Source organism: Triturus cristatus, chromosome 1_2, assembly GCF_964204655.1.
Source record: "Triturus cristatus chromosome 1_2, aTriCri1.1, whole genome shotgun sequence".
In the NCBI taxonomy this organism is placed as follows: Eukaryota; Metazoa; Chordata; class Amphibia; order Caudata; family Salamandridae; genus Triturus; species Triturus cristatus.
The window spans coordinates 929,568,424-929,594,957 of record NC_140580.1 but is presented as its reverse complement, the minus strand read 5'-3'; the positions used below and the strand labels follow the sequence as shown (position 1 = coordinate 929,594,957).

Here is a 26,534-nt window from a genome sequence, read left to right as displayed (position 1 = left end):
TACAATAGTGGAGTTCTGTAAGCAGGTTCTTTTAGATCACCGAGTGATGTAAAAAATGACAACAATTTAACCCAGAATCTCATTTTTATGTGTGGGAAAGTAGCAGGAGTGATCCGGAAGTCTTGAGGATGGATGGACCAAAATAAAATCTGACAGAGTACTGTACTTATTGTTTAACCGTGGGGACAGCAAGAAGGTAATGGTACACTTATATAGGATAATGGAGGATCCCAGTAAATATGAACTATGACATTACAGGGAATGTTAGTCTGCAGACATTGAAAGGAAATTGGAGGACAGTGAATAGAAACCGATCTTGTTCTATACACTCAACATTTCTAGAAACCCAAGGTTTAAGCTGATTTAGTTCAACTACTGCCACATGACTAACCTCATACCCAGAACAGTGGACAGAGGTTACCCAGATTCTGATAACATATACCATAGATTCAGTACACCAGATGCATCTTTCTACCTTATAGTTTGGTCTTGTATTATTTTAAAGAGTATTGGGATATGACCACAAGATCGTCTGATGCCAGAACAGGTAGGGCTGACCTTCCTACATCATAGATATGCCTATTCGGTTTACTACGTAGATCAAAAACACAGAATGTTAGCTGCAGATTTATTGATCTAGCTCTGATTTTAGCAAATAGCCAAATACCCAAGGGGCCGAAGGCAAAGAGCCCCACTTAAATAATGCATCAGTGGATGAATGTAGTAGAACGCGGAGCTGAGATCCAAAGTACACTAGCGCACTCGAAAACAAAAAGAAGAGAGGAGTAGAAACATGACCCAGGTCTGCCAATATAAGGGCACTGATTGTAAAGCTAGGGCCTTAGAAACTGTCCTGTACGACAAATTGCATACAGGTTTAAGGGGTGACAAGACATGCAGTAATTAGGAGAAAACCTTAGAGATAATATTTACGAGTGATGGTAAGTATTTGCACAACCCCAAAAATGCTATACTTGAACTTTACACCTGTCAAAAGTGAGAATTTTCAATTCAGGCTTTCGCTGACTAAGCTAACCAATTTACTCAAACTGAATAACCTGTGGTCGGGATAATAGATATATTAGCTGATCAAACCCAGGCAGTTAAGGTGTGTTAATTCTTTACAGTTTTATTGGACGTGCAACAAGAAACAATGTAAGGCACTTCATTTCAGATGTATAATACTACATATTTCAGCACTTTTATGTTTTTTTGCACAATGTTGTGAACAATTAACATAGTAATATTTAAACAGCTTTAAAACTTGTTTTGAAAAGGCTTAGACTTGCAGTACTCCAATCTAAAAAAACATTGGTGGAAGCGCAAGACATTTTTGGAAGTGGACATATGAACAACCTTGTATCAGACTCAGCCATTAGGTGCAGTGCTTCTCAATCGGTGAGAAGTTGATGTGCACAAGAGTGACTTAGGACCCTGGTAGCAAAGCCAGGGCAATGGACTTGAATAGAGCAACTGGAGAGGTGCCTGGGAAGGGAACAAGCGGTTGCAAAGCCAAGAAACTGAAAGCACAGGGAAGAGACACCTCTCTACCGAAAGTTTCCGGGGTAGGCAAAAAGCTGTACGCCGTGAACTACTGGGACACACCTCATTGTCATTAAGACCTATTTCTGGATGCTGTAGGCAGAGAAAAAAGGTCTCTCTCCTGTCCATAGAGATTTTTTGGCTATAGTGGAAGCTAAATGAGGAGGTAATACAGGAAGCTCAAAAAAACAGAAAGCTGAAAAAGTGGAGAAAAGAAATCTCTGTTGATGACCGATATGTAGGGCCTCATTATGATGGCGGTTGGACAAGCGTCCGACCGGCATCGCCTCCGACAGGAGTCTGACCGACAGTATGTCAACAGTTCCACCTACAATGGACCGCTGTGCAGGCGGTTGGAAAACTGCTCTTTCCCATTGCGGCTTGTGCTGCGGCCCTAGAAAAGGGCTGCAGCACAAGCCGCAGTCAAAGTGCAGGTCACAAAGATCCATGCACCCTATGCCAGGCAGCATGTCGTGCCTGGTACCTGGATGTTTGGGGAAGCACCACATGTGCCCTCTAGGCCCATATTGGAGGCCCACGGGGTCGTGGCCCTGCTAGGGGCCCCCAAAGTCCCATGCCCTCTGCTTTTACATGGCAGTCGGACTGCCATATAAAGGCAGAGGGTAAAGGGACATCGTAATCCCAACGGCGGTGCCTCCTTGAGCCTGTCAGAGGTGTCAGTCTGTCCCTCTCCCCCCGCTACGGTCCGACTGACGGCATCGTAATGGACACTTTTTTAGAGGAGGGCTGTAGTAATTACATTACTGAACCGAGGTAGGGCAGGTTGAAAATGTTGTAGGTCCTCATTATGAGTTCCCTGGAATTTCTGATGGGGCTGTTTCCACCGGGAATTACAAGGTCCCTAGTAGGGTTATACTGGCCTCCTGGGCACTATGATACCCCAAGATGGACAGGTTTGAACTGGCTAGTGTCTGGACAGTTTTATTGGTCCCATCAGTCTACTGACCCTTTACAGCAGGCCCATCTGGCTGTGCGACCTATCATGATTCCCTGCTGGAGTTTTCAGCTGCTGAAGGTGTAATCTAGGTGGGAAGCTACAGGTGGAAATGAAGAATCACTACAGGAGTTAGACCTGGAATTATGGATTCCTTATTTCTAAGGTAAATTCTACACAAATAGATATCACAATTAACAAAGTTGATTGTGCACCAAAAAGCTTTTCTTTGAAAAAGAAAAAATCTCAAATATGCTGAAAAAAAGCAGGTAACGAAAATCGCAATGGTGAACCAACGAAGTGCCTAGCACTCACAGTTAATGAGTACTGATCCTTCCCTGGCGGCTGCGTTGGCCGATTCTACAGGTTTATGAATCATGGGGAAGAGTATGGGAATGATTGGTGCAATCGATATGTAGATTTGCTTGTGAATGCAGGTGCAAGGAAGTAGATGCGTGCAAGTGTGGGTGTGCGTTTGCCCATGAGCATGGAGTGGATGGCACTATATGTGTTCCGACATCGGCTGCCGCCCCTACGACTGAGATGGAGCAAGACAGCTCTCTTGGAGCTGGGCTCAACATATTCCTGGACCGTCTGCTGTCTGCCCCTTGGCCGGCCCCTCCCCCCTACTCATGGATGACTGTCCTAAGGGGGGGGACATTGCGCTGGCTCGCTGCTGCCTTCATTGTTAGTTGTTGATTAGTTATTGGAAATTATTTTTTTTCCTCTTTTTATATGGTTACTGCAATGATTCAGCATCATACTCTCACACCACAGCATGGCCGCGGACCCATGTATCATAGCTCTGATACGCATGATAGGGTGTTCCTCAGGGCTACCCGATGCAGCCGGTTATGGCCTCAAATGTTGGATTACTATAATGAATGTTTCCATCTCACAATTGGCTATACTGGAATGTAATGCTATGATAATGTACAACCGGCATGTAGGTCGTCCTGTTACCATACATACTGTGAGACTGTTAAATAAAAAAACAAGTTTTTAAAAAGAAATGAGTACTGATCCTAAATGTGTCCATTTCTTTTCTGTTGCATCAAACTACAGCTCAGTGTAAGTCCATCGGAGGTTGATATCTGAGTCCTTCTGAATAGGTTAGGTCTTTCAGGGCCATAATTATGTTTATTTTGTCCGCAAAGCACATGTTGCACACTCTTGATAAGGTAAGAGGATCTCATACTAGAAGAAAGTAGATGGATGATATATCTGTCTTATATTTCACATTTTCATGACATGCTGTCTACATTACATTCCCTATATCATTCAGTTCTGAGTAGATAAATGAGATATAGTCATCATATTTACTACGATGTGCATCATAACTCTTCAGATGCATCTCATAGCACTGGAAGTCAAAAGTAGGAGTGTTTTAAATTATTTGGTCTAATGAGCCTAAGATTGAATGCATGGCACATGTCTAGTGAGAGACAAAACCAAAAGTAGGTATCAATAGCAAACAAGCATATTTCTCCTGGGGACCACTAGGAGGATGGCTTGGTCACGGCTGGGTGGGCATGATGGTTGTTAATATTTAATCTTTTACTTAGGGCCTGGAGGCGTAGGGCACTCTATACGCTTGCCAGTGAGAGATGCAATTGTGAATAGAAATCTGGAAGTAGCCAGTAAAGTGGGAGATACCAGACTGCTGCAGCCTTAGCCCAAACATGAGGGCACTGTTTATATTTGTTTCAGATCCTTTTAATAAAAGGACATGTTATTGAGAGTTGGTAGCCCAATGAATAACAACAGTTTTGGTGTTAAGGAAGTTTAGCAGGCTTATACTGGTGAGCATTGGGGCAAAGTCTGGTTAGGTGATCAACTGGGTAATTTAGAATTTGGTTTGAGGACACTTTTTTTTAATGGCCCACTGGTGCCCCCACAACTGTCCTGGACTACCCCACAACATACTGACTGTTCCTTAGGGTCCAGTAGCAGAAATCTGGGTGATCACGGCTGCGTTTTTATGGTGCTTCCAGAGTAATGCATCTTTACAGGCTCCTGCGGTCTGGGAATTGTGGTAAACTAGTTGGAATCAGTAAAGCCTACCTGAAAAACTTCAAATTTCAATCTCGTAGCAACCACCAATCATGGTGGAAAAATGATTTGCAGATAGGGCCCCTGAAGGATAAAGGAATATCCAGGCTCCAGAGTTGGAGAAATGTGGGACCTCTTAAAAAGCCGGCATATAAAGAAGAACAATGTGCTTTTTTATTTGTCATCAGCAATATTTCAATCAGAAATATGTTACATAGCATTGATTATGGTGCAGCCGTACATTGGCTCATTGACTTTTCGCAAAACCATGTGCAGACGATTGTCTTAGATTCTTTTAAGTCTTAAACTTGGGGTATTGTTGACAAGGGTGTCAATTAGCACCTCCATATTGTGGTGCAAAGTGATTCTGCTGTATGTATATTCTCAGATGAGGATGGAGCAAGCGTGTGCCTCTATAATGATTCTGACAGTGTGACTGGCAGCTTACAGTGGAGCAACACTATCACCCCTAGCCTGATGCACTTACATTGACTCTCCATTGTAGCACGAGCCATGTGTAAATAAGCCACTCTCAAATGCAAGGTCATCCATCACAGCTTTCAATGTACCTGTTAAGTAAGGAGATACATTGAATAAGCCATTGGTCAAACGTGCACGACTGCGTCGCATATTGTTAGACCGGCACTGCTGCGGAATCTTTGTGAAAGAAATATACTATCCTTTTTCCATCTGACTGTCCCTGTTGAGATTTAAGATAGAATGGGGCCATGGTGAAACCCCCCTTTCTTTTAATCTGAGCCCTCTTTTGCTAGTAGGAACAATGAAGATAGAGGTTGTTTCCTCAGTGTTTCAGTCGGCGAGTCACTTTATGAGTTTCGTCTTCTCTCCACGCAAGTGAGGTCATTCCTCTAAGGATGTTTCTTTCAAGGGCAGGCTGTTTCTCCACCATGCCAGATGCTTCTTGATGTCCTCGGGCTGGGCTGTTTTTTGTGCCCAGACTGGCTCTTGCGCTTCCTTCGAAGGTGCAACTTCACATATAAATGCGAAATAAAGTTACCGTTTTAAAACCAGTGAAGATGGCACCCTAAAAAAATTGCCTTTACTGCTAATGAATATATTCCATGACAATAAGAGGAAGACGTACTTAAGCGAAGATGGAGGGTTCGTTCAGAGTATGCCTCGAGGGTTGCATTACATTCACTTGCAGGAAGAAGTTGTAAGGCAGAGAATAAGCCATCGCTTTTCTAGTGTGCAGTAGAGGAGCACCGGTATCCCTTGGTGGTAGATACTTTCTGCGACTCGTGGCCTTTTCAGACAGGGAATAGAGGAGGGCGAGCAAACAAATTAACAGCGAGAGGCGAGACAAGGGTCGATTTTGGCAAGTGTACGAGCGGAGCTTTGAAAATATTTGGCATGTAAATTATGCCACAAACACCATGTTAGAGAATAGTAAGGTGTCTTCAAAATTCAAAGAAATGTTTCACCTTCTTAGTACATTTTGTATCTCTGCATTGAAAAGTGAGATTTTTTAAACATGCACTGATAAACATTCCTACCACCGCCCCCATGACAGTGCTTGTAGTGAACTAAAAGAGAAGTCCGTTGTCATGTTTACCGTATGTGTGGCCAAGATTGTTATTATAGAGGAAGAAAGAGGGGGTTTTGTAGAGCACACATCTTGAACTCAAGCATTCAAAGGCATTTTTATCTGTGATAACGGACAAAAAGGAGGCTTGGTGAAATGAAATATTTGCCTAGGATCACACAATTTGATCAAGCATGGGATCTGGGACTGGTCTCAGGTTTACTAGTTCCTCACTGTGCAATTCAGCCTCTAGATGGGTATCTGTGATGTCAAAGGTAATGTGTTTTCTTACATAGCACAAACCTTGCCCAAGGCCATAAAAGCATTTAACTATAGACACAGGTTAAGCCCAGGGAGATTTGCTGGAGTTCAAAGGATGCCGAGCCAAGGAAGGATTCGAGCCTGGTTCCTCATGTTGCATGGAAAGCAGCTGCACGAAACGACGCCACCTTCCACGAAAGCTCAGCTCATTTTGGAATTGAGGTTTCAAGAGGACCTCAAGCTGAGCCAGAGAAAGTCTTCTGGCTTGAGCCTGGCTCGTGCTTTCAGTGGCTCGGCCACTCCTAGTGGTGGAGACGTTGTCGAGATGTCAACATGCCTTGTTCTAATAGCTAAAGCGCCACTTATAGACACATTTTTATACATTTTTGTTTAATCTTTCAGGAATAGATTATCACTAACCCCACCAACACAGCTCTTCCTTGCTCTAGCTTTCTTTCTCCCTTCTTTAACGACCCCTCCCCATATTTCATATCCACATTGTACATATGTGATACTTTCGGATGAGTTCTGACGAAAGTACAACTTTGATATCATGGCAGAAGCCAAGGGCTGTGACTGCACTGAGACTTTCTTTCTCTTTGTGAAGAACTGGAACTCTGGTAAAGGGAAGCAAACCACTTTTTTTAAGGAAGGCCTATAATATTTCACCAGGTCTGTCATTAGTCACTATCGAAACATCTCCATAATATTAAAACAAAAGACAAGTGCAGAAAATGCATTTTTAATCACTAATCACTGCTCTTTGTTTTCTATGAATAAGCAGTTAGGTGAAATACTATTTTATAATCACCCCATTACAATTTTCCTCCTCATAAACCTCGGAATAATCGCGATGTAAAATAAATAAACAAGCAGGGACCTTAAAATAAACCACAAGGAGAGAGAAACACCACCTGTGCTCATTTTCCGAAACAAGGGCTGAGCAACAGTAAACATAATGAAGTAAAACGCGGGGGAAAGGTTTCAAGTTCTGATGTCTTGACGTGTGAAAAACGCTTTAATTAAGCTAAGAACAGGAAATCTAGCGTGCAAAAAAAAGTATTTCGAATTCTTTAAAATCAAGTGACTGTGCCCGATTCACAAAGGGGAATCTACGCACATATACATCATCTTCCCCTGGATGATATTCACCAATTCTGAGTGGAAATCTGTGCGTAGTAAATCAATATATGTTGTCCTTTTAATCCTCTCTTTCCAACCATTTCCCCACTGCTTACATTGGATCAATATATTTTTACATTTTATATAACCTTGATAATTCGGATGTCTTGTCAGTTTGTGTCCACTAATGACAACTTTATCCCACTAGCTTAATTCTAGCTGATATTTATATCTTTATTTATCTCAAATGTATGACCAACCTTGTAAAATACAATACTATTTATGTACTCTAGTATAATTGTATTCTATATAATTATTTCTGTAGAGCTTCTGTGAACCAATGGCCCTGGTGTCCACATGTACTTCCACCCATAAGACATCAAGGACATCCTGCAAGCAGCAGTTCAGGCCTCTGCGATGCGTTTGTTAGGTAATACTATGGCATCATTACACATATTACTATCTGACATTTTTTGTAACCATATTTTAGACTTTTTTTCAACAAATATGTTTTCTAGCAAATATCCATATGCTGATAAGTGTTCTTGTCATGATAGTAACACAAACACACAATGTGAACAATCTTATTGCTTTTAGAAAATTAATTTGTGAATTAAACATTATTCACATCAAGATTAATTTAAAAGTACATACCCTATCTTTTAGTACCTTAAAGTAATCAAACTCTTAAAGCCTAGGGCCTGATTTAGAGGTTGCTTGATGGACTATCGTTCCTCCATTATGGCGGGACTGATCCATTAACCGCCCGTCTTCATGGCAAAGTAAGGTCTATCACCGGTCCTGCACTCTTTCCTTGTTGGTGTCCACATTCTCTTTCATCAGACCATCCTCCTTCAAAGCTGATAAGGTGGTCATTTGCTCGACATATTGAGAGTTGTCTGTCTTCAGTGTGAGAACAGCAATTACGGAAGAGGTTTACGACTGTGGACATTTGTTTGGAGCACTGTACAGATAACAACCATGCACCAGAGAAGTGAAATGTGGGGCACAATTGTGGATAAGCTGAATGAGTCTCCCAGGCACTAATGCTAGCCTATTCCCACAGCTATGCTACCTGATATCTGTCACGACTCATACCATTCCCTATGTAATCACAATATACCCTTTCTTCCCCTGTGACGCAATTCTCTTTAACACAGCGTGCATTAGGAGCCCATTACAACAGGTGTGCTATCAGATTTCCACCACAGCTGATACTGTTCCCTATGTTATAGAACCATATATCAAATTACTTTTCCCAGCATAATGTTCACCCACTCCTATCACGATCAGATGGCAGTTCCTAACCTTCAAGAGGATAGTGTTTGGACAAAATATTGAGTTTTAAATATCAGAAGACACAAATATCCAGAAAACAATCATGACAAAAATATTGTGATACAGAAATATTGTTGCAAAGAAAAAATGTTTTTAGGTAAGTAATGTTGTTGTTAAAAATATCATTGTTTTTAATATTGTTTTCTATTACATAGTTGTAAAAACAATGGTTTTTCAATTATTTGAATGTGTTTTAGTTCATATATTAATTGTATGTGTTACTATTGTGTGTGTAATTATTATTGTTTTTGAATATATAGTTTGCAATTTAAATTATTTCAATGTTTTTATTTAATTTTCAATAGTAATATATAGTGTGGTAGAAGGTTGTTGAGTTTCTAAGGGGATAGGGTGGGAAGATAATTGAGCAAAAATGAATTATTAATTAATAATTTTTAATTAATTATCTGCCTGTTTTAATTATGTAAATTATGTAATAGTGATTTATTTTAGTTATATTGTAGGTACGGGTTGTTAGGTTGGAAGAGGTATAGGCTTGGAAGTTAAGTAATAATTAATTACCTATTAATTGTTAATTTATTGTCAATTATGTAAATTGCGCTATACTTAATTATTTGAAATACATTTAAGTTGTGGGATGCTGGATTTGGCGGGATATATGGTGGGAAGTAAATTAAATAATAATTAACTAACAATTAATTAGCAATTGTTAATTAATTATTTAATTTATTTTAAATATGTGAGGGCCACATTTATCAAAATTCTATTGTGCTCTCTCTAAGCAGCGAATTTTAGTTAATCACTATTTAAGTAATGCAAAAAGGTATGTTAAAAAATAGTGATTACCTAATAGCGATTCCTACAGAGTTACAATTAGATAACAATTCTGATTACCTAAAATGCACTGCTTAAGCCTTTCACAGATCTTGAAAGGCTATTTTGCATGCGCAAACAGTCAAATTTAGCGATTCGCATGGTTTGCGACTGCAAAATAGGTTGATACATGTGGCCCTAAGTTATGAAATAGTTATATTCTAGGTGAAGGACTGCTAGGTTTGTAGAGGTATAGGTTGGGAAGTTCATTAACCCCTTCGACGCTCATGACGGAACGGTTCCGTCATGAGCGTCGGTTGGGCTGTGCTCATGACGGAACCGTTCCGTCATGAGCCCGCCCGCGCAACGAACCTTCAGCGTGGCGCGGGAATCCGCGCCGCGCTGAAGGGGTTAATTTATAATTTAATAATAATTATTTGTTAATTGATAATTATTTATAATAGTAATTGATTGTTTTTAGTTTCTTATATACATATTTGTATTTTCTTTTGTTAATTAATATGTTTCTTTATCAGAAGTTTATTCTTTTTTCTGATATATGTAATGTGTTTGGAGTGAAGTGTTTTCCCTACTCTAGCCTAGACTGCAGTAGAAATAGCGAAATAAACGTCTTCGCAGTTCAGCACTTTCCCTACTGTTGCACTGTTTGGAGCGGGACCAGTAAATTCATCTCTCCAAACTACAACTCTTTCCCTACTGTTGCAGAGACGGGTGGGAATAGTAAATTTTACCCCTCCAAAGTCCAACACTTTCCCTAGTGTTGCCCTAACTGGAGTGTGAATAGTAAATGTCATCCCTCCGAAATCCAATGCTTCCCCTACTGTTGCACAGATTAGAGTGGGAATAGTAAATCTTACCCTTCCAAAATCCAACTTTTTCCCTATAATTGAACTGTTTGGAGTGGAAATAGCAAATTCCACCCCTACAAAATCCAGTACTTTCCTTGCTGTTGCATTAATTGGAGTGGGAATAGTACATTTAACCCCTCTAAAGTCAAACACTTTCCCTACTGTTTTACAGATTGGAGTGGACATAGTAATGTTCCCCCCTCCAAAATCCAACGCTTTCACTACTGTTGCTTAAACTGGAGTAGGAATAGTAAATTTTTAACCACTCTGAAGCCTAACGCTTTCCCAACAGTTGCGATGGCTGGAGTAGGAATAGTAAATCCAACTCCTCTGAAGTACAACACTTTTTTCTATTATTGTGATGACTGGAGTAGGAATAGTAAATATAACCCCTGCAGAGTCCAACAGTTTCCGTACTGTTGCATAAACAAGATTAAGAATAGAATATTTAATATCCTTAGACTCCAATAGTTTTCATAATATTGATTGTATAGATTTTATAGCATTAATAGTTTTTTATATGTTATATTATTTCTTTTAATTTATACATTTATTTTAATTTTTAAAACTTTTTTTGTAAATGTGTTTTTGTGATTTTAAAATGTTTCATATTTTATTTACTGTCTGCATTAATTATTATATTTTTTCTTATTCAATTTCTATTTTAATGGTTTTATTTTGTGTGTGTGTGTATATATATATATTACTTCATCAATAATTACACTGCACTCCAGAAGTCGTGTAGTTTGAAGGGGCTTTTAATAAAGCATAGTTCCCACCACCATTACCACCACCAAACGTTTCGACAGGATGCATTTAAAAAAGAAAAATGCAACTTTTCAGTTTCATTTTTTAAGGGCAGGCAGTGGTCCCCGGGACCACAGCCTGCTCTTGAAAAATATTTGTGCACCCATTCACAAAAGGGAAGGGGTCCCCCGGGGACCCCTTCCCATTTGCGAATGGTTTACCACTTGAGGTAATTGAAGTAGGTGTTAAACTGCGAGATTTTTGCGACCGCAAATGCGGTCGCAAAACATTCATACATAGCATTTGCACTCGTTATTAGGAAGGGACGCCCTTGGCACGCACCTTCCTAATAACGAGTCGCTAACCCTATTTTGCGAGTTGCTAATAGATTAGCGACTCGCAAAATAGGTTTGGTACATTGTGCATATTTTTTTGCGGTCGCAAACGGGCCAAATGCCCCTTTGCGACCTCAAAAAAGGCCGTAAATCATGTCCGTAAAGATCAGTTATCTTTTTCTACAGCATTGTCCACTTAGCCTGAGTCCACAATATCCCAAGCCTTCAGCCTGGCACATCAGAGTTGGCTGGCAAGTGACCTACACCTTGCCCTCTTGCTGAGGACACAAGCTCAAGTACATACAGCAGAGCTCTTTTTCCACTGCTAACATCAGTGCCCACACATGTTGCCTGTGGCATTCCTGTTGTGGCTCTTTAGCCACAGCCATAACATTGGTGTGCATCCAGGATAGTCAACACCTTTGGCCACCTAGTCATGGTCACAATGTGGTTTTGAAAGGGCTGGACAAGCAGGATGGACGTAGTTTGATGGTGCGGTCATTAATGTGACCAGCAAGCAAGAAACCAAATGGGTGCAGATATTTGTCAGGCACTGTCCCAGCTAACGAACCTCCTAAGTGGCTCTTGGAGCATCATATGAGTATTAGAACCCTACGTTCTAGGCTGGCGTTGATGCCCTCAAAACACTGACTGCAACAGTGTCAGATTTCTCTGCTATTTTCAATAGTCAAGCACCATCTGTTGCCAGCTCTGACCATGAAACGTCTTGGGCTGGCAACACATCTGAAAGTGGGACACTGCAGCACAAAGAGGCACCTGTCCCACTTAAGCTGCTCCATTGGTCTTTATGCAGGGTCGTTCAGCGAACCCGGTTGAGGCCAACACCAAGGAACCTACTAGCAAGAGAGCCAAGAAGTGATACCCTGTTGTGAGACTCTGAACAGTTCGCCTTATCCATATGGAAACCACACCTTTCTCATCCACTCGTGAACTGCTGTCAGCAAAAGTAGTTAAACTGTTGGCTAATCTGAACGTTCTCATTCAATACCAACATGACCTCATTTTCTGAGCTTCTCCCATGGGCTACAGTGTAATCAATCATGTATATGTGGGGTTAATAAAGAACATTTTGGAATCTTTTACTCATTCTTACTAAAATAGATTTTGTCACACCCATAAAGATTTCACCTCACATCATCGATACACATTTCATTATTCCAAACAGTCAATGAAACTAGCATTTATCTCGAAACAAACACCAAATGCTTTGGGTCCTAAAAAAGCTTTAATGCTAATGTACATGCAGGTGCCCAGGCCCTCAACTCCCTGGACTTACCTGAATCAGTCCTCCGACCAGTAAAACCCTTCTCAGACCTGGAACCTGCAGCTCCCACCTCATCTCCTGTTCTAACTCCCACTCTCTGTTGTGCCGTCGCGCTTTCTGCCTCTTGCCCTTTTTGTCTTTTTGCTTTTCGCTCTTTGCTCTTCACTCTTATTGCCTTTGACCCATGTTTTCAGTTTTTTTACTTTTTCACTCGCTTGCGCCCTTTTGCCTTTGTGCCCTTTTTCTCTTTTGGCCCATACTTCTTTTGGGCCTTTTCACTCTTTGCTCTTTTGCTTCTCTTTTTGCTCTTTTGCCATTCACTCTTTTCTCTTATGCCTCTCACTCTTTGAACTCACTCTTTTTGCTTGTTTCACTTTTATGCCTTTTTTGCCCTGTTTGCCTTTTTCCCTCATTGCCAATTTGCCTTGTGCCTTTTTGCTCTTTTGCATTTTCCTCCCTAGCTCTTTGCCATCTCCCTGTGCCTCCTTCCTGTACTCTGTTTCCAGACTTCCACCTCCTGCGCTCCCACTCCCCTCCCCTGTTTCATACAGGTGTCTTCCCTCACCTCTGCGCCTTCCTGCTATCTCACTAAGCCCCCCAGTGGCCTCCTGTGCTCCTCTTCCTCCCAAGACCTACTTAATTGTGACCACAGCACAGACACACATTGCACATGTGCAGTGGATGCGCCGCTGGCACACCAAAGGCAAACCCGTCTTCACCCATATCTGTCTGGGCCGCACCCTGCACCACAAACCCTGGTCCATCTGCCCTCATATGCTTTTCTCTGGCGTTCCTCCAGTCACTCAACCCGGGGCTCATCCCCACGTTGCTGCCGCACTGCACAACACAGAAGGAGCATTCACTTGTTACCACTGTTGCTTCGCTTGCAAAAACTCAACCACTGTGCCTACAACACCCACACTGACCCAACTTACACACAGCACACCTCTCGCTCCCACTAGCAAACATTCACCACAAGATAAACCGTAACGCATACTCCTCAACACCCGCTGAGTCAGCAAATGCACCATTGAGATCTGGGACATCTTGAACAATGACGCCCAGGACTTCCGCCTCCTTATGGAAATGTGGATGACTGCCAAATCGGCACGCAATATCACCATGGCCATCCGGATAGCATACATGATCGCACAACAGGACCACCATCATAAACCAGGAGGAGGAATCATGATAATCTTCAAGGAAACTGTTAATTGCACTACTACCACAGAGAACGCAACCCCCTTCATGGAGTACCTTTGTTTCAAACTGCGAATCTCAGCATGATACACCCTGAACCCTTGTCTACCGACCTGCTAGACCACATGCCACTTTTACCAACAACATTGCAGATTTCGCCCCCTTCAATGGCATCAAAATCACCGCAACCATGCCTCTCACCTGAACCGATCATGCCACCGTCCACCTCAAAATCAACATCCCTTCCCCACACCATGTGCATGAAGCAGCCCAACCCCACCGATGACCTAAACCGCAACATCAAACAACATTAAACTGGACTACAGAATGCACTAAAGTCACCTGGCATTTTGTAAACACAACAACCAAAATAGAACCTAGAAGCAAGCAAGCTCGTACACCGAGGAACTCCGCTGACCAAAAAACACATCAAACAACTGGAAAGAAGATGGAGAATGAACCACAGAGAAATGGACAAGGACACTTATAAAGCAGCATTAAGACGATACCACCAGCAGATCGGAGAAACCAAGAAGAAGGCTGTAGCAGAGTGCATAGATTTTAGCTCCAATTGCTGTAAAGAAATCTTCGCCATTGTCAAAGACTTAACCACACCAGCCTCCACCACTAACAGCATCACCCCCAGGCAAAAATTAAGCAATAACCTTTCAGAATTTTTCAACAACAATATCAAAGACATCTACAACAGTTTCGACCCTCAACAGAACCACTGCAGCCTAACCTCCAGTCTACCCACTAACAACCCCAGAAACACCCTGACTACATGGAAAATAATCACCACGGAGGAGACATCCAACATCATGGGAACCATCCACTCAGGGTAACCAACAGACCCCTGCCCCTTCCATATCTACAACATGGGCACCTCCCCAATCAGCGAAGTGCTCGCCCGCATCCTGAGCACCTCCTTCACCACAGCGACGTTCCTGGAGCCCTGAAACATGCAGCAGTTAACACACTTCTAAAGAAAGCTGTGGCAGACCCCACCCAACTAGTGAACTACCGCCTGATCTCCCTACTACCCTTCCCAGCCCAGGTCATGGAGAAAGCCACCAACAAGCAACTTGTCCACTACCTCGACACTCACCAAATAAGGCACCATACAATCAGGTTTCATACGCTATTTCAGCACTGAGACTGCCCTCATCGCAGCAACAGACAACATCAAGATGATCCTCGACTGAGGAGAAATAGCAGCCATCATCCTGCTCGACCTCTCAGCGGCCTCACAGGTAGACCACAAAAAAAAGTATGCAACCCTACACATAAAAAGTCAATAACCTCATCTGTGGTGTCCCCCTAGGATCATCTCTCAGTCTGACCCAATTTAACATCTACATGCCCTCTCTGGTGTACCTCATCAGATCACACACCGTCAAACATACTGTCCTACACAGATGACACCCAACTGGTACTCTCCCTGATGGACAAAATCCCTGTAATAAAAACAAACTTCACCACCTGCATGACCTAGGTAGCAGCATTGATGACATCCAACTGCCTCAAGCTCAACTCAGACAAAATGGAAGTAGTGATCTTTGGTAGAGAAACCTGTGCTTGGGATTCCACTTGATGGCCAGCAGACATCAGCCCGACACCTACCACCCGCTGCTCACTCCAAAAACTTAGAAATCATCCTAGACAACAAGCTCAACATGACTGCCCAGGTAAACCCAGTGATCCCCACCTATTTCCACATCCTGAGGATGCTGCTAAAAATCAAGTGGCTAACAGACAACGCTAAGAAAGTGGTTACATAGGCCTTGATAAACAGCAGGCTTGACTATGGCAATGCACTCTATACAGGAATCACCAAACAGCTCCTAAATGGGCTGCAAGCCATCCAAAACACCACTGCCAGACTAATCCTCAACCTACCTTACTGCACCAACATCACCCCACACCTCAAAGAACTTCACTGGCTCCCTATACATAAAAACACTCCTCACATACATACAAAGCATTAGGCAACATAGGCCCGTCTATCTCAATAGCCGCACTTTCACCAACCTCCCAGACACCTCCACTTAACAGGACTCTCCAGTACAAAACCTATGCTAGGCTCACGCACACACACCGTTGCAGTATGGTGCAAAGGTGTGTGCGTGGCATTCGGCAGCAAAATTCTGCACTAGCGCTAAGGAGAGGTAGAAGAGTGCCATATTTCTGTCGATATATTGCTATCCTGTTCTCTCCTTGTCGCACAATGCAGCGCAGCAACTTTGGTTGCTGCGCTGCATTGTGTGACTTTTTCATAAATATGGGCCATAGTGTGCATTCCCAGCCTTGTCACACGTAACCCTCACATTCTCAGATAGTTGCTGGCAATTAAATTTCCCCAAAATCTTTGTTTCAGGTCTTGCTCCCTATTTCCCCTCACCTTTTCTCGTTCACCCCATTTTACTTCTCTGTCTCTCTACAGTTCTAGGGCCAGATGTATATAGCACTGGTCGCAAAAAATTGGTTGTAATTTGCAACAGGGGCGTAACACAGGCCCCCGCAGCCACCGTAGTGCGGGTGGGGGGCCAAGCTCCAGGGGGCCCCCTCGGCACTGCACTCTGGCCAGAGCGCTCCCGATTGATCCTGGAGGGGGCCCCTCTTCGTACCGTGCAGGGAGGCCCCCTCAATTTTCGTTACGCCAGTGATTTGCAACCAGTGTTCTTGCGACAAATGTAGTAATTTGTGAACCGACTGTGGACTAATAGGTCGGTTCACAAATTACTGATTCCTAGTGGGTCCCAATTTGTCCTACCTCATGAATATTGATACTGTAGTTCACAAATTGTGACACACTAGAATTGCAGCCATCACAGGGATGGTGGCCTGCAGGTCCATGGGACCACTACCTAATCTTAAAATTTTGTTGTCAACATTTACAGAGGGGACGGGATTTCTTGGAGACCTCTTCCCATTGCATATGGCTTACTACTCCCTTTGAAGCGATGGCAAAAGATTCATGTTTTGCGAAATTTGTCTAAAAAGGTGAATACATACCAAAATCATACCAATGGGGTTTTAGGCAGGCGAGTAGACCTGACTCCAAGAGTGGGCCTACTAGGTATATTGGAGGAGCTTCGTGCCCCCCGATGTGAGTGAATAATGGGGGGGGGGGTGGTTACAGTGGTCACCAAATGAGACATTGCTCGCGAATGGCGGCTCCCTCAACCCCCTAATTTGGTGGAGTGGAGGAAGGGGGTGTGCTAAAATGGAACAACTGGTTTATCATGCTAATGGCTGTCCTCAAACATACTAAAATCTGCGGTAAATGGTGACTAACACGGACTGGAAAATATTGACTAACATGCATGTGGCTGGGAAAGGGCTGAGCTAGTGTATTACTGCTCTCACTGTATTTCTGATGAAGCAAAAATGTTTTCTTTGTTACAAGAAAAACAATAAAAATGGATTTATCAAAAAATAAAACATACCAATGTGAATCGGTATTTGGAAGGGATGCCCTAAACAATCCCTTCCAAATATCAATTTGGACATAGGTCGTAAATCTAAATTGCGAATCTGTAACATGAAAGCATTTTTTGTTTGAACATCTTTAGTAATAATTTTTATTTTTTATTTCCTGGTACGATACATCCATTGTCTACCATCAATAAGCATCACTTTCATTGTAACATCTCTTATTCTATGGCACTGTGTAGAGAAATCGGCGTATGTCCTTCACATAATCTTGGTGTCATTGGTATCTACAGTGTATTGATGCTCATCCAGTTGTTAATCGGCTTGGGCACTGACAGCCCGCACATTCTGTCATCTCCAATCGAGCGCCAGGATAAAAGTGTTCGGTATGCCTATTTCCGACAGTAATCCACAGTGCGACAGAGGTAAGAAAATTAAATAAAAATAAATGAAAAGTAAGCAACACTTATATGAGAATGCTATTCATTGTGGATCGCAACTCTTAAATTATACCTTAGAACATGTCTAGAATAAACAGATCCATATATATATATATATATATGAATGTCGCATCTGCTCACAAGATATCTCTTTTCGCTTTTTTATAACATTTCAACCAAATACTTTTAACAACCAATAGTAAATCTAAGCAAACAAGAGATGTCAATATGCTGAGGGAATATGTGTCCAATGCCTGGTATGTCTTTTTTGTTGTTGCCATGTCTAGATTAGTGTGTAATTATTGAGCGTGGGCTGCTACTTCTATTGCCTATGCGGGCGTGTGGCCGCCAGGGTTACGTCTGCTTCCATTTAACATCTTCAAGGAATGCGAGGCTTTGTCTGATCCAACCACTGTGGTTGGGATAGCATACAGGTGCAGCACGTTCTCTACTTTCTGGTGATACATCAGGTGTTAGGCCCCACCTGCTGTGCTTGCGGTGGCTGCTGTAGGGCACCGGAGCTCACGAGCGTTCTGAGCATATCATCCCAGGTCTGTGCAATTGGATGCTTTCTCAACCCTGCCGTTTCTTCCCTGTGTAGGGTGGTGCTCTCTGCCTGTGCCCATACTTCTAGGGACTTCTTCCAGTGTAATACCTCTGGCGGATCCTTGTGCTTCCATCGTTTGGTTATGAGCCGTCTCGCTGCTATGAGACCTAGGTCTTGAAATCGGAAGCTCGCTCTATGTGCTTTATTTCTTTTATAGAATCCCAGGATACAGACCTCCCAATTGACATGTACTTTCATGTTAGTGCAGGTAGTGAGCGTTTCCAATATCGCACGCCAGTAAGTGTGAAGCTTAGGGCAAGACCACAGCATATGTAACAGGTTAATCTGTAACATGAAACCATATTGCAATTTGTGGTTTGTGCATATAGAAAAATTGCGAATTAGACCTTTTGAAACCAAAAAAAGGCTTTGTACATTCGGCCCATGTATCTACCTCACTCTGTTTCTCAAATGTCAGTAGCTCATCCATGCCTACTTTGCCTTTGTCTCAATACACCTCTCTAACTCACCCTGCTCTCTATACTACTCTGTGGGCATAGCTCTACATCTCCCCATCCCCTTCTTTTCACCTTAAATCCCTCTCTAACTCAGCCCTCTCTCTGCACCTGACTGCTCTGTTTCATTTCACTTCCTTGTATCTCTCTTCCATCTATTTCACCTTTCTCTCAACCTCCTCTCGTTTAATCTCACCCACCTCTCTTTTTGTTCCATACCGTATCTCTGTCTACCTCTCTCTGAGCCCTCTTTCTATCTCATCACTTTGTATCTCACCTATTTGCCTGATATCTCTCTTCTTTACTGAAATCTGTCACTACCTCATCTCTGTCTGTCCCACTGCTCTTTCTCTCTCACTACATAACTCCCCAGTTTACCCCACCATTCCTATGCTACCTCAAATATCTAAGTCCGCTGTCTCTTTCTATCAGTTTCCTCTACATGATCTCTATCACTACCTTAGTAATTTTTGCTACCTCTTTCTCTACCTTCACATTTTGTTTTCATTATTACTTCTTCTCTGTTTGAACTCATTTGTCCTGCCCCATCTTCCTCTGTGTTTCGCTCATATGTATCTCTCTACTTCTCATCTCTGTCTATACCTCTCTAATTCACCCCTCTCTTGTCTCCTCACACTCTCACTTTCTACCACTTATTCTACCTCCCCTTCCTATCTATTCCTCATCTTGGTGTATCTACTTCACCTCTTTTCTCTCTACACCTTATCTTTGTCCATCCTTCACTACTCCTACTGTACCTTTCTATCTGCATCATGACTTTTTACCTAGCGTGCCTTCTCTAATTGCTCCTCTTTCTACTTCACCTTCTGGAACCATGCATACCCTCTCACTACATTATCCTTACCCTCTAGCTCTCTGTAACTCCTTATCTCACTCCAAGACATTCTCTGTCTCTACTTCTTTTAATCTATCAACCTTTTTCTCTTTTTACCACTCCATATTTCTGGCTGCCTTACCTGTCCCCTTGACCATAGGTTTCTCCCTACATCTCCTTCTCACTCTACTTCACCTCTCTTACTGTACCAATATCTTTACCTCTCTGTCTCTCTTCGGCATCCCTCTCTTTTCTATTTTTCTTACTCAGCAGAGTCATATTACCCTATTTAGTCAGAGAAGTGTACTCCTAGAAAAAGGAGAGAGAGGATAAGGCAGGTAAGGAGAATTAAGAAGAAATGTACCAAATTTCACTAGAAGAAATAGTGAATATGCTAGTAGCAGTACTTTGGACAAGATTGTGGCACAGAAAGATATCTATTGGCTCAGATTAATTCAAGCTCTTCTTACATCCCTTTTGGTGTTTTTTGATTTTCACTTTTGCAGGTGCAATGCAATTGTGATGGGGATATATTTGTGATTATGAATATTGGGCATAAAGCTAGATTTCAAGTTGTATATATGCATGTCTTATTTTAATATTATGAAGTAGTTCACTAATTAGTCAGCAAGTCATCATTACTCTTTACTGCTTATGGAAGACCAAACTGGTTAGATACTGAATTTGACGTAAAATGTTGTTGTTGCAAAAGATGTCAACATTTAGGCAAAAAATCATTGGTTTTATCAGCGCTTACTCAAGATTGCTTTTGGTCCTATTTGGCAAGTGGACACTGGATAGTTTGAGCTTTCAGCTTTTTTTCATGCCCCTGAGTCTGAAAGTGTAATTCAAAATTGTTTGGCATCCCAAGGACTTTGCATATCGGAAAATGTGTAATAAATTCAAAAGTGTCCCAATGAGGTAGTCCCTAAGAATGCCTTCACCGGTACCCAGAAATCCTTAAGATGGCACTTATGTTTCCCTTTCCTCTTTTTAAAAAAATGTGATGTTAGTGCTATTTTTTTGCCTCTGTTGTGTTCTGTAGTTCCATGACAGTGTGTACATAGTGATTGACTTACTCCAGGGCTTGATGTGAGTAGATGTGAGTCTGCTTCATTAGCAGTACTACTGTAGTAGATTTTAGAGGTATTTTTGTGATAGCAGTTATCTTACCCTTTAGTGGGTGTGTTTTGATAATTGCATGTCCCTTTATAACCCCCTCCTTAAATTGCACTTAACCAACTCCATTTAGCAGTAGTGATACCCCATTTTCCAACCTCTGCCTCTTGTGCTTCCCACAATTACTACTAAGGCCCACGTTGCAAGGTGGGGAGAATAGGTTGAGGTGTTAACACATGTGGTAAATACCATTAAAACACAACTTGTAACTCATAATTTGGATCCTTGTGCAAACAAGATAGGATTCAGTCCTTAACTTGTACTGTAGACCATAAATGTATGTCTCTGTTTCCCGAGTTCTCCTCAATCGTGGTGGAGATCTTCAAACATAAATGATAGAACAGGCATAGCCGGAGATCTGTGAAGAGCATTTGTGAGTTCCTTTATTAGTTCTACTAGAGCACTACTTTACTACTCAAAAATGCTCTGTGAATACGGCCCTGCTGATAAACTTTACACAAACATACAACAGGACAGGCGAAGTATAGCTGAACTATATTTGGTAATGGTGCAATAATTATAGGATTTGCGGGAGTTACACTGCTCTGGGTCAGGCTACACTCTTGCTAGGTTCAAACAAATTGAAATGTTTTATTAGGTCACGATGATATACTAATGCTTTTTTACAATTGAGCTCAATTTGCACTTGCTTTTATTTTGCCCATGTGCACATTTTTTTGCACATGTATGCATAGGGCACACAACTTGTGAAGCAAAGGATCCAAATGTTATTTGCTGAACTGAGTTTTTTCATCCGGTTTTTCCACCGAGCTCTGACTCACGGCGTATCAATTAACTTCGAACATTAGAAACTAATATGAAAATCCATCTTATGAAAACCCATCAAGTTTTTGGCCACAAGCTTTTTGCTCTCCTTTTAATTTACAAATTCGAGTCGTTCGAGTGGAAAGGACGTTGACCCCACACGAGTGTTTGACGCAAGAGAATGTGCGTGATATGTAAATGGCGGGAGGTGCACGCACGCGCCCCTTTTAACTTTCAGAAACCCTTTTCAGGAGTCGTTCCTAAGAGTGAGGTCTGCTGGAGGAAGGACATACCAAGGTCTGACAGTAAAGACGTGAGAGGCTGCCCCTTCATAGATGCTGAATGCTGTTTTTAGGCCATATGGTAGAGCATACTGTGCCTCTCTAGGGGATTATTCACAACATTTGTAAAGATGTGCTGAACAAGGCCAGAATGGCTCTCACTGTCTGCGTGAAACATAATCGTTGTGGCAAGTGGGTTGGCTGACAGAGTGTTGCAGATGAATTATTGGGATCGAAACAATAGTATCGTTTAGCGGCCAATCAGAGGTCAAATCCTGGGGCATTTTCTCCCAATGAGTAATATTCTAGCAATTTTGTTTTCTTTAGGGAAAAGGAAAAAAAATACTGTTTCCATTAGTAATTTTCGGATGCGGGGGTTTCAAGTGCGATTGATCAGAAGATGACCAATGCAGTCCACACGAGTAGCTTGGTTGTGCTATAGAATATATATCGTGATACACTAATATCGAGGACAGAATGTCTAGATACAGTATAGGTACATATAGGTGGAGTTAGGTATAGGAAATCTAGATGTACTTACCTCTCAATATTTCGTTTTTATATCGTGTCAGTATCAGTTTTGTGGTTTCAATGTTCAGATGTAAAAGTCCTTCTAGTTTCTCTAGTTTATACCGTGTTCTACCCTACATCCCTGAATCAGAGACCAGTAAAATGTCATCTCAATGGTGCCACAAGCAGGCGGGCAACTAGAGCCACATTTCGGGGGGGGGGCTGAAAAAGATTTTGGGGGTAGCTAAGTCTTCCAGCCATAGGCAGAGTGGCTGTAAGAAGGGGCGAAAACGCAACAAAAGCCTCATTAACGAGTAAATGGTCTTTGAAAGACCTGTGAAGTACTCGGTCCGGCTGCAATTAGACGGACGCCAGCCCGCGAGGCTGTCTCAGCCGGGCTGACACACATGACGGGGGGGGGGAAAGTGCTGAAGCCCGGTGAGCCCAATGGGTGTTGCGCGCCTGGCCACAAGGCATGGTAGGTGGGGTTAGACTCTGCGTGGTAGTGGGGCTGCAAAAATTGATTTTTCAATGTACAGATCCCATTTTAGAAGTAGGGAAAGTTGTACTCACTCCTAAAATGGAATTGCGATTGGATACAGATTTGTTATTTGGAATCAGCATGTTATAGTGTCCCTTTCCAAATACTGAATCAATATGTGATGTATCAATATTTTGTGACTCAACTGTGATCACAAAACGTTGAAAAATGACAGACCCATTTAAAAAATGGGAAAGGGTTCCCTTGAGACACCCTTTCCATTGTGAATGAATGCAAAAAAAAACAGTTTGTTGGAGAGTAGGCAGTGGTCTAGGGGACAACTCTCAAAGACACAAAAAAGTAAACTTTCACGGTTTTCTGTAAGAAGAATGGGTTGCATTTTATTTTTAAAAAGTCATTTAGAGTCAGGTGGACCTTCAGTGTGCAGACAGCTGGGACTACTCCATCTCTTCAATGGTCAGATGGAGTAAGGCCGTTGGAGGTTGGGCCAGGGATCTGTCTGCCCTATTTAGAGTGGGTAAATACATAGACAGTTTTTGCTGCCCGTCACCACCATGAAAAACTTGTCAGTAAAGGGCTGTGAAAACTTTTAAATGACCACCCGCTATGGGAGAATGCTCCCATGGCTAGGGGGTTCATTGTTCTTTTTATTTTCAAAAAGAAAAAAGTGATGTGCAGACAAAATATTGAGTTGGAAATTTCGAAGTACAGAAATATCAGGTCCTAAATATCGTGAGTCAGAAATATCGACAGCAAGAAATTCATGGTCATGAATATTGATTTGAAGGTAAGAAATATAGTTTTTAAAAATATAGAAGTCCATAATATTGTTTGCAAAAATAAAGTTTAAAATATTGATTTTTTTAATTAGTGCTATGTATTTTAGTATTTATTTTAACTGTATGTAATGTTTTTTTTGTATAAGTATTGTTTATGTTTTTTCAAATATGTATTAAATCTTTAGTAGTTATCAATTTTATTTTAACTACATTTTGCATTTTTTAGTTCTGTAGCGGGTTGTGGGTCTATAGTGGAATAGGGTAGGACATAATTTAATTATAATAAATTAATGTTATTTATTTATTAATATTTAATTGAGATTTTATAATGTTAATTAATTTTAGGTGCGGGTTGTGGGGTTTATAGGGGTAAAGGGTGGGAAGTAATTTATTTTTAATTAATAATTATTTGTTAATTAATATTAATTAATTGAGAATTAAATATTTAAATAGTGTAATGAATTTTCGGTGTGAGATGTGGGGTTGATAGGGGTAAAAGGTGGGAAGTAATTTATTTTTAATTAATTATTAATTAGTTATTAACTATTAATAATTAACTTAATTAAATATTGAAATTGTGTAATTAATTTTAGGTGCGAGGTGTGGAGTTTTTTTATCAATTCAATTCAATTCAAATACTTTATTGTGTGATTATTTAAAACCATTACAATTTTTGTTTAAAAAATGCGTATAGATCATGTGTACAAATAGCCGAGTTTTAAAAGACTCAAATTGATACTAGAACAACTAAAAAAGAAAGGGGATGTGATTAAAATATCCTAATATTTCAACACCAAGGTTGTCTGATCAGTCATAACGTCACTTTTTAAAAAAAAATCTAGGGCGGAACAACTAGACTTACAATTTCGAACAGCCATGGAAAAAAGTATAAACAGTTAATATTCGGCGAGAAGCAATGTTCCAGTGGACAATACCAAATGGTCAAGGGTTCGTATGTTGAACCTAGGGTGACATGGAGCTGCTGCTAGATTGAGGGAGATTTGCGGCACTATTTTTCCCCAACAATTTGGCTGCTCTGGTAACAAATATGGTAAAATGAATGTTCAACTTTGTATTGTCTGAGCTCAGGGCTGCTATTATAGCCTGTCGACATGTACGAACTCCAAGTTTGATCCATTCATCTCGCAATAAGGACCTCCTGTCTTTAAGTAAAGCGGGACATGCACAGGCTATATGCTCCATTGCCTCAGAATAGTAGCCACACTCCCTGCATTCAATACTGGCACTGGAGTGCTGCCGTTTGGGCAAGTTCTTTAAAAAAAGAGGCAATTCACCCATCCTCAAGGCCATAAACTTTAACTTCCAAAAACGTGCTTGATAAATAAGATGATTCTGCCCCCAGTTTAAAATCAGAGATAATCGCCCAGGCATGTTTCCTTCTCGACAGTATTGCCCTATCAGAATGGAAAGACCACAGCCGGACGCTTCTCTTGATGACTGACTTTAGACCCGGCTGAGATGGATATGTTACCCAGTATTCCTTGACTCCAAGTAGCTGCAGAGAATAAACCAGATGATGCAGATGTTTTTGACTGGATTGGCAGGTCAGTATTTTGTTCCAAATCTGGCCTCCAGGCTGCCCTTCCAGGCATTGCGTAATCTATTCTAGAGCTTTATGAATGCGCCTGCCTCAACCCCATGGTGATCAAATAAGCCGAGTTCTAGTCTGACTTGGGCTGGGGATGCTGATCTTGGCAGGCTGAAAGCTTGTTTAAAGATTTTGGTGGTTAACTTGTTTAATGAAATACTTATTGCACCCATCATAATCTCGTGCCCATATGACAAGGAGTTGGTGATCTTTGCCTTCATCACCTTTAGCAATGGAGTTAGGCTAGGACCAAGTAATTGTTTTGAGAGTTTCACTGAAACAACCTCCAGTGACAGAGCTTTGGCCCTTACTGCCTCTTTCTGCTTTACAAAGGAGCAACTAGTGTCAAGAAAGATTCCTAAGTATTTGTAGTGGGATACAGATTCAATCTTTTTGTTGTCAAAAAACCACCCTCCTCTGCATCCACCTTGTGGGTCCTTGTTTACCAGAGACCAAAATAGCTTTGTATTGGAGGTCTTGGTTGCATGGTCTAGTTTCTGCCAAAACTGATCGGACACTGCTTGCTTGTCCCTATATATAGATGACTTAAAAGCTTTCTGTGCTTGCTTGTAGTTGTTAAATAAGATAGAATTTCCTGGGCGTTTCCTAGCCAGGCAAAGGACCAGATTTCGTTGAGCTTTTAACTTTTTTGTCGCTGATGGGATGCGTGGATGCATTACATGTTGCCAGGTGCGACTCTTGGATGGAAATTCGTTAAGTAATTGAGTTACGAGGGCTTCCCAGCCATCAATAATAGAAAGGTTTTTATCACTCAATGAGCGTAGGAGAGCTCTACATTTTCCCGTTATGGAGGAGACAACACTGGCCGACAATTTAATTCTCCTTAGGTTCTCAAAATATCTGCCTGAAAGCGTGTGTGCAATTTCCTGATGGCGTTGGATGTTAAACGATAGAGATATTATTTGCACTCGGTGGTCACTCTACCCCTGCTGTGCGATGTAGTAGCTCTCGATCAGGGGGAGTATTTCGCTGCTACCTAATGTGAAGTCCAGAAATGAGTAGGTTCGACGTTAGTTCTGGTCCAAGCAGCAGGTGTATCCATAGGGAAGCGCCCATTCAGTACGGTGTACCCTGCTCTACCGAGCTAGAT

General features: G+C 41.6%; 2 long non-coding RNA genes across 2 annotated transcripts in view; both read left to right on the top strand.

Moving 5' to 3' along the window:
• The window catches only part of LOC146868352 (uncharacterized), a 73,038-nt gene extending 55,268 nt beyond the window's left edge, over nucleotides 1-17,770 (top strand). The window contains exons 2-3 of the long non-coding RNA XR_014966205.1: nucleotides 7,804-7,908; nucleotides 17,755-17,770. This is a non-coding gene — a long non-coding RNA (uncharacterized LOC146868352). The remainder of the gene's footprint in view (nucleotides 1-7,803; nucleotides 7,909-17,754) is intronic.
• Nucleotides 17,771-17,870: 100 nt separating this feature from the next.
• The window catches only part of LOC146868351 (uncharacterized), a 234,327-nt gene continuing 225,663 nt past the window's right edge, over nucleotides 17,871-26,534 (top strand). Inside the window, exon 1 of the long non-coding RNA XR_014966203.1 lies at nucleotides 17,871-17,886. This is a non-coding gene — a long non-coding RNA (uncharacterized LOC146868351). The remainder of the gene's footprint in view (nucleotides 17,887-26,534) is intronic.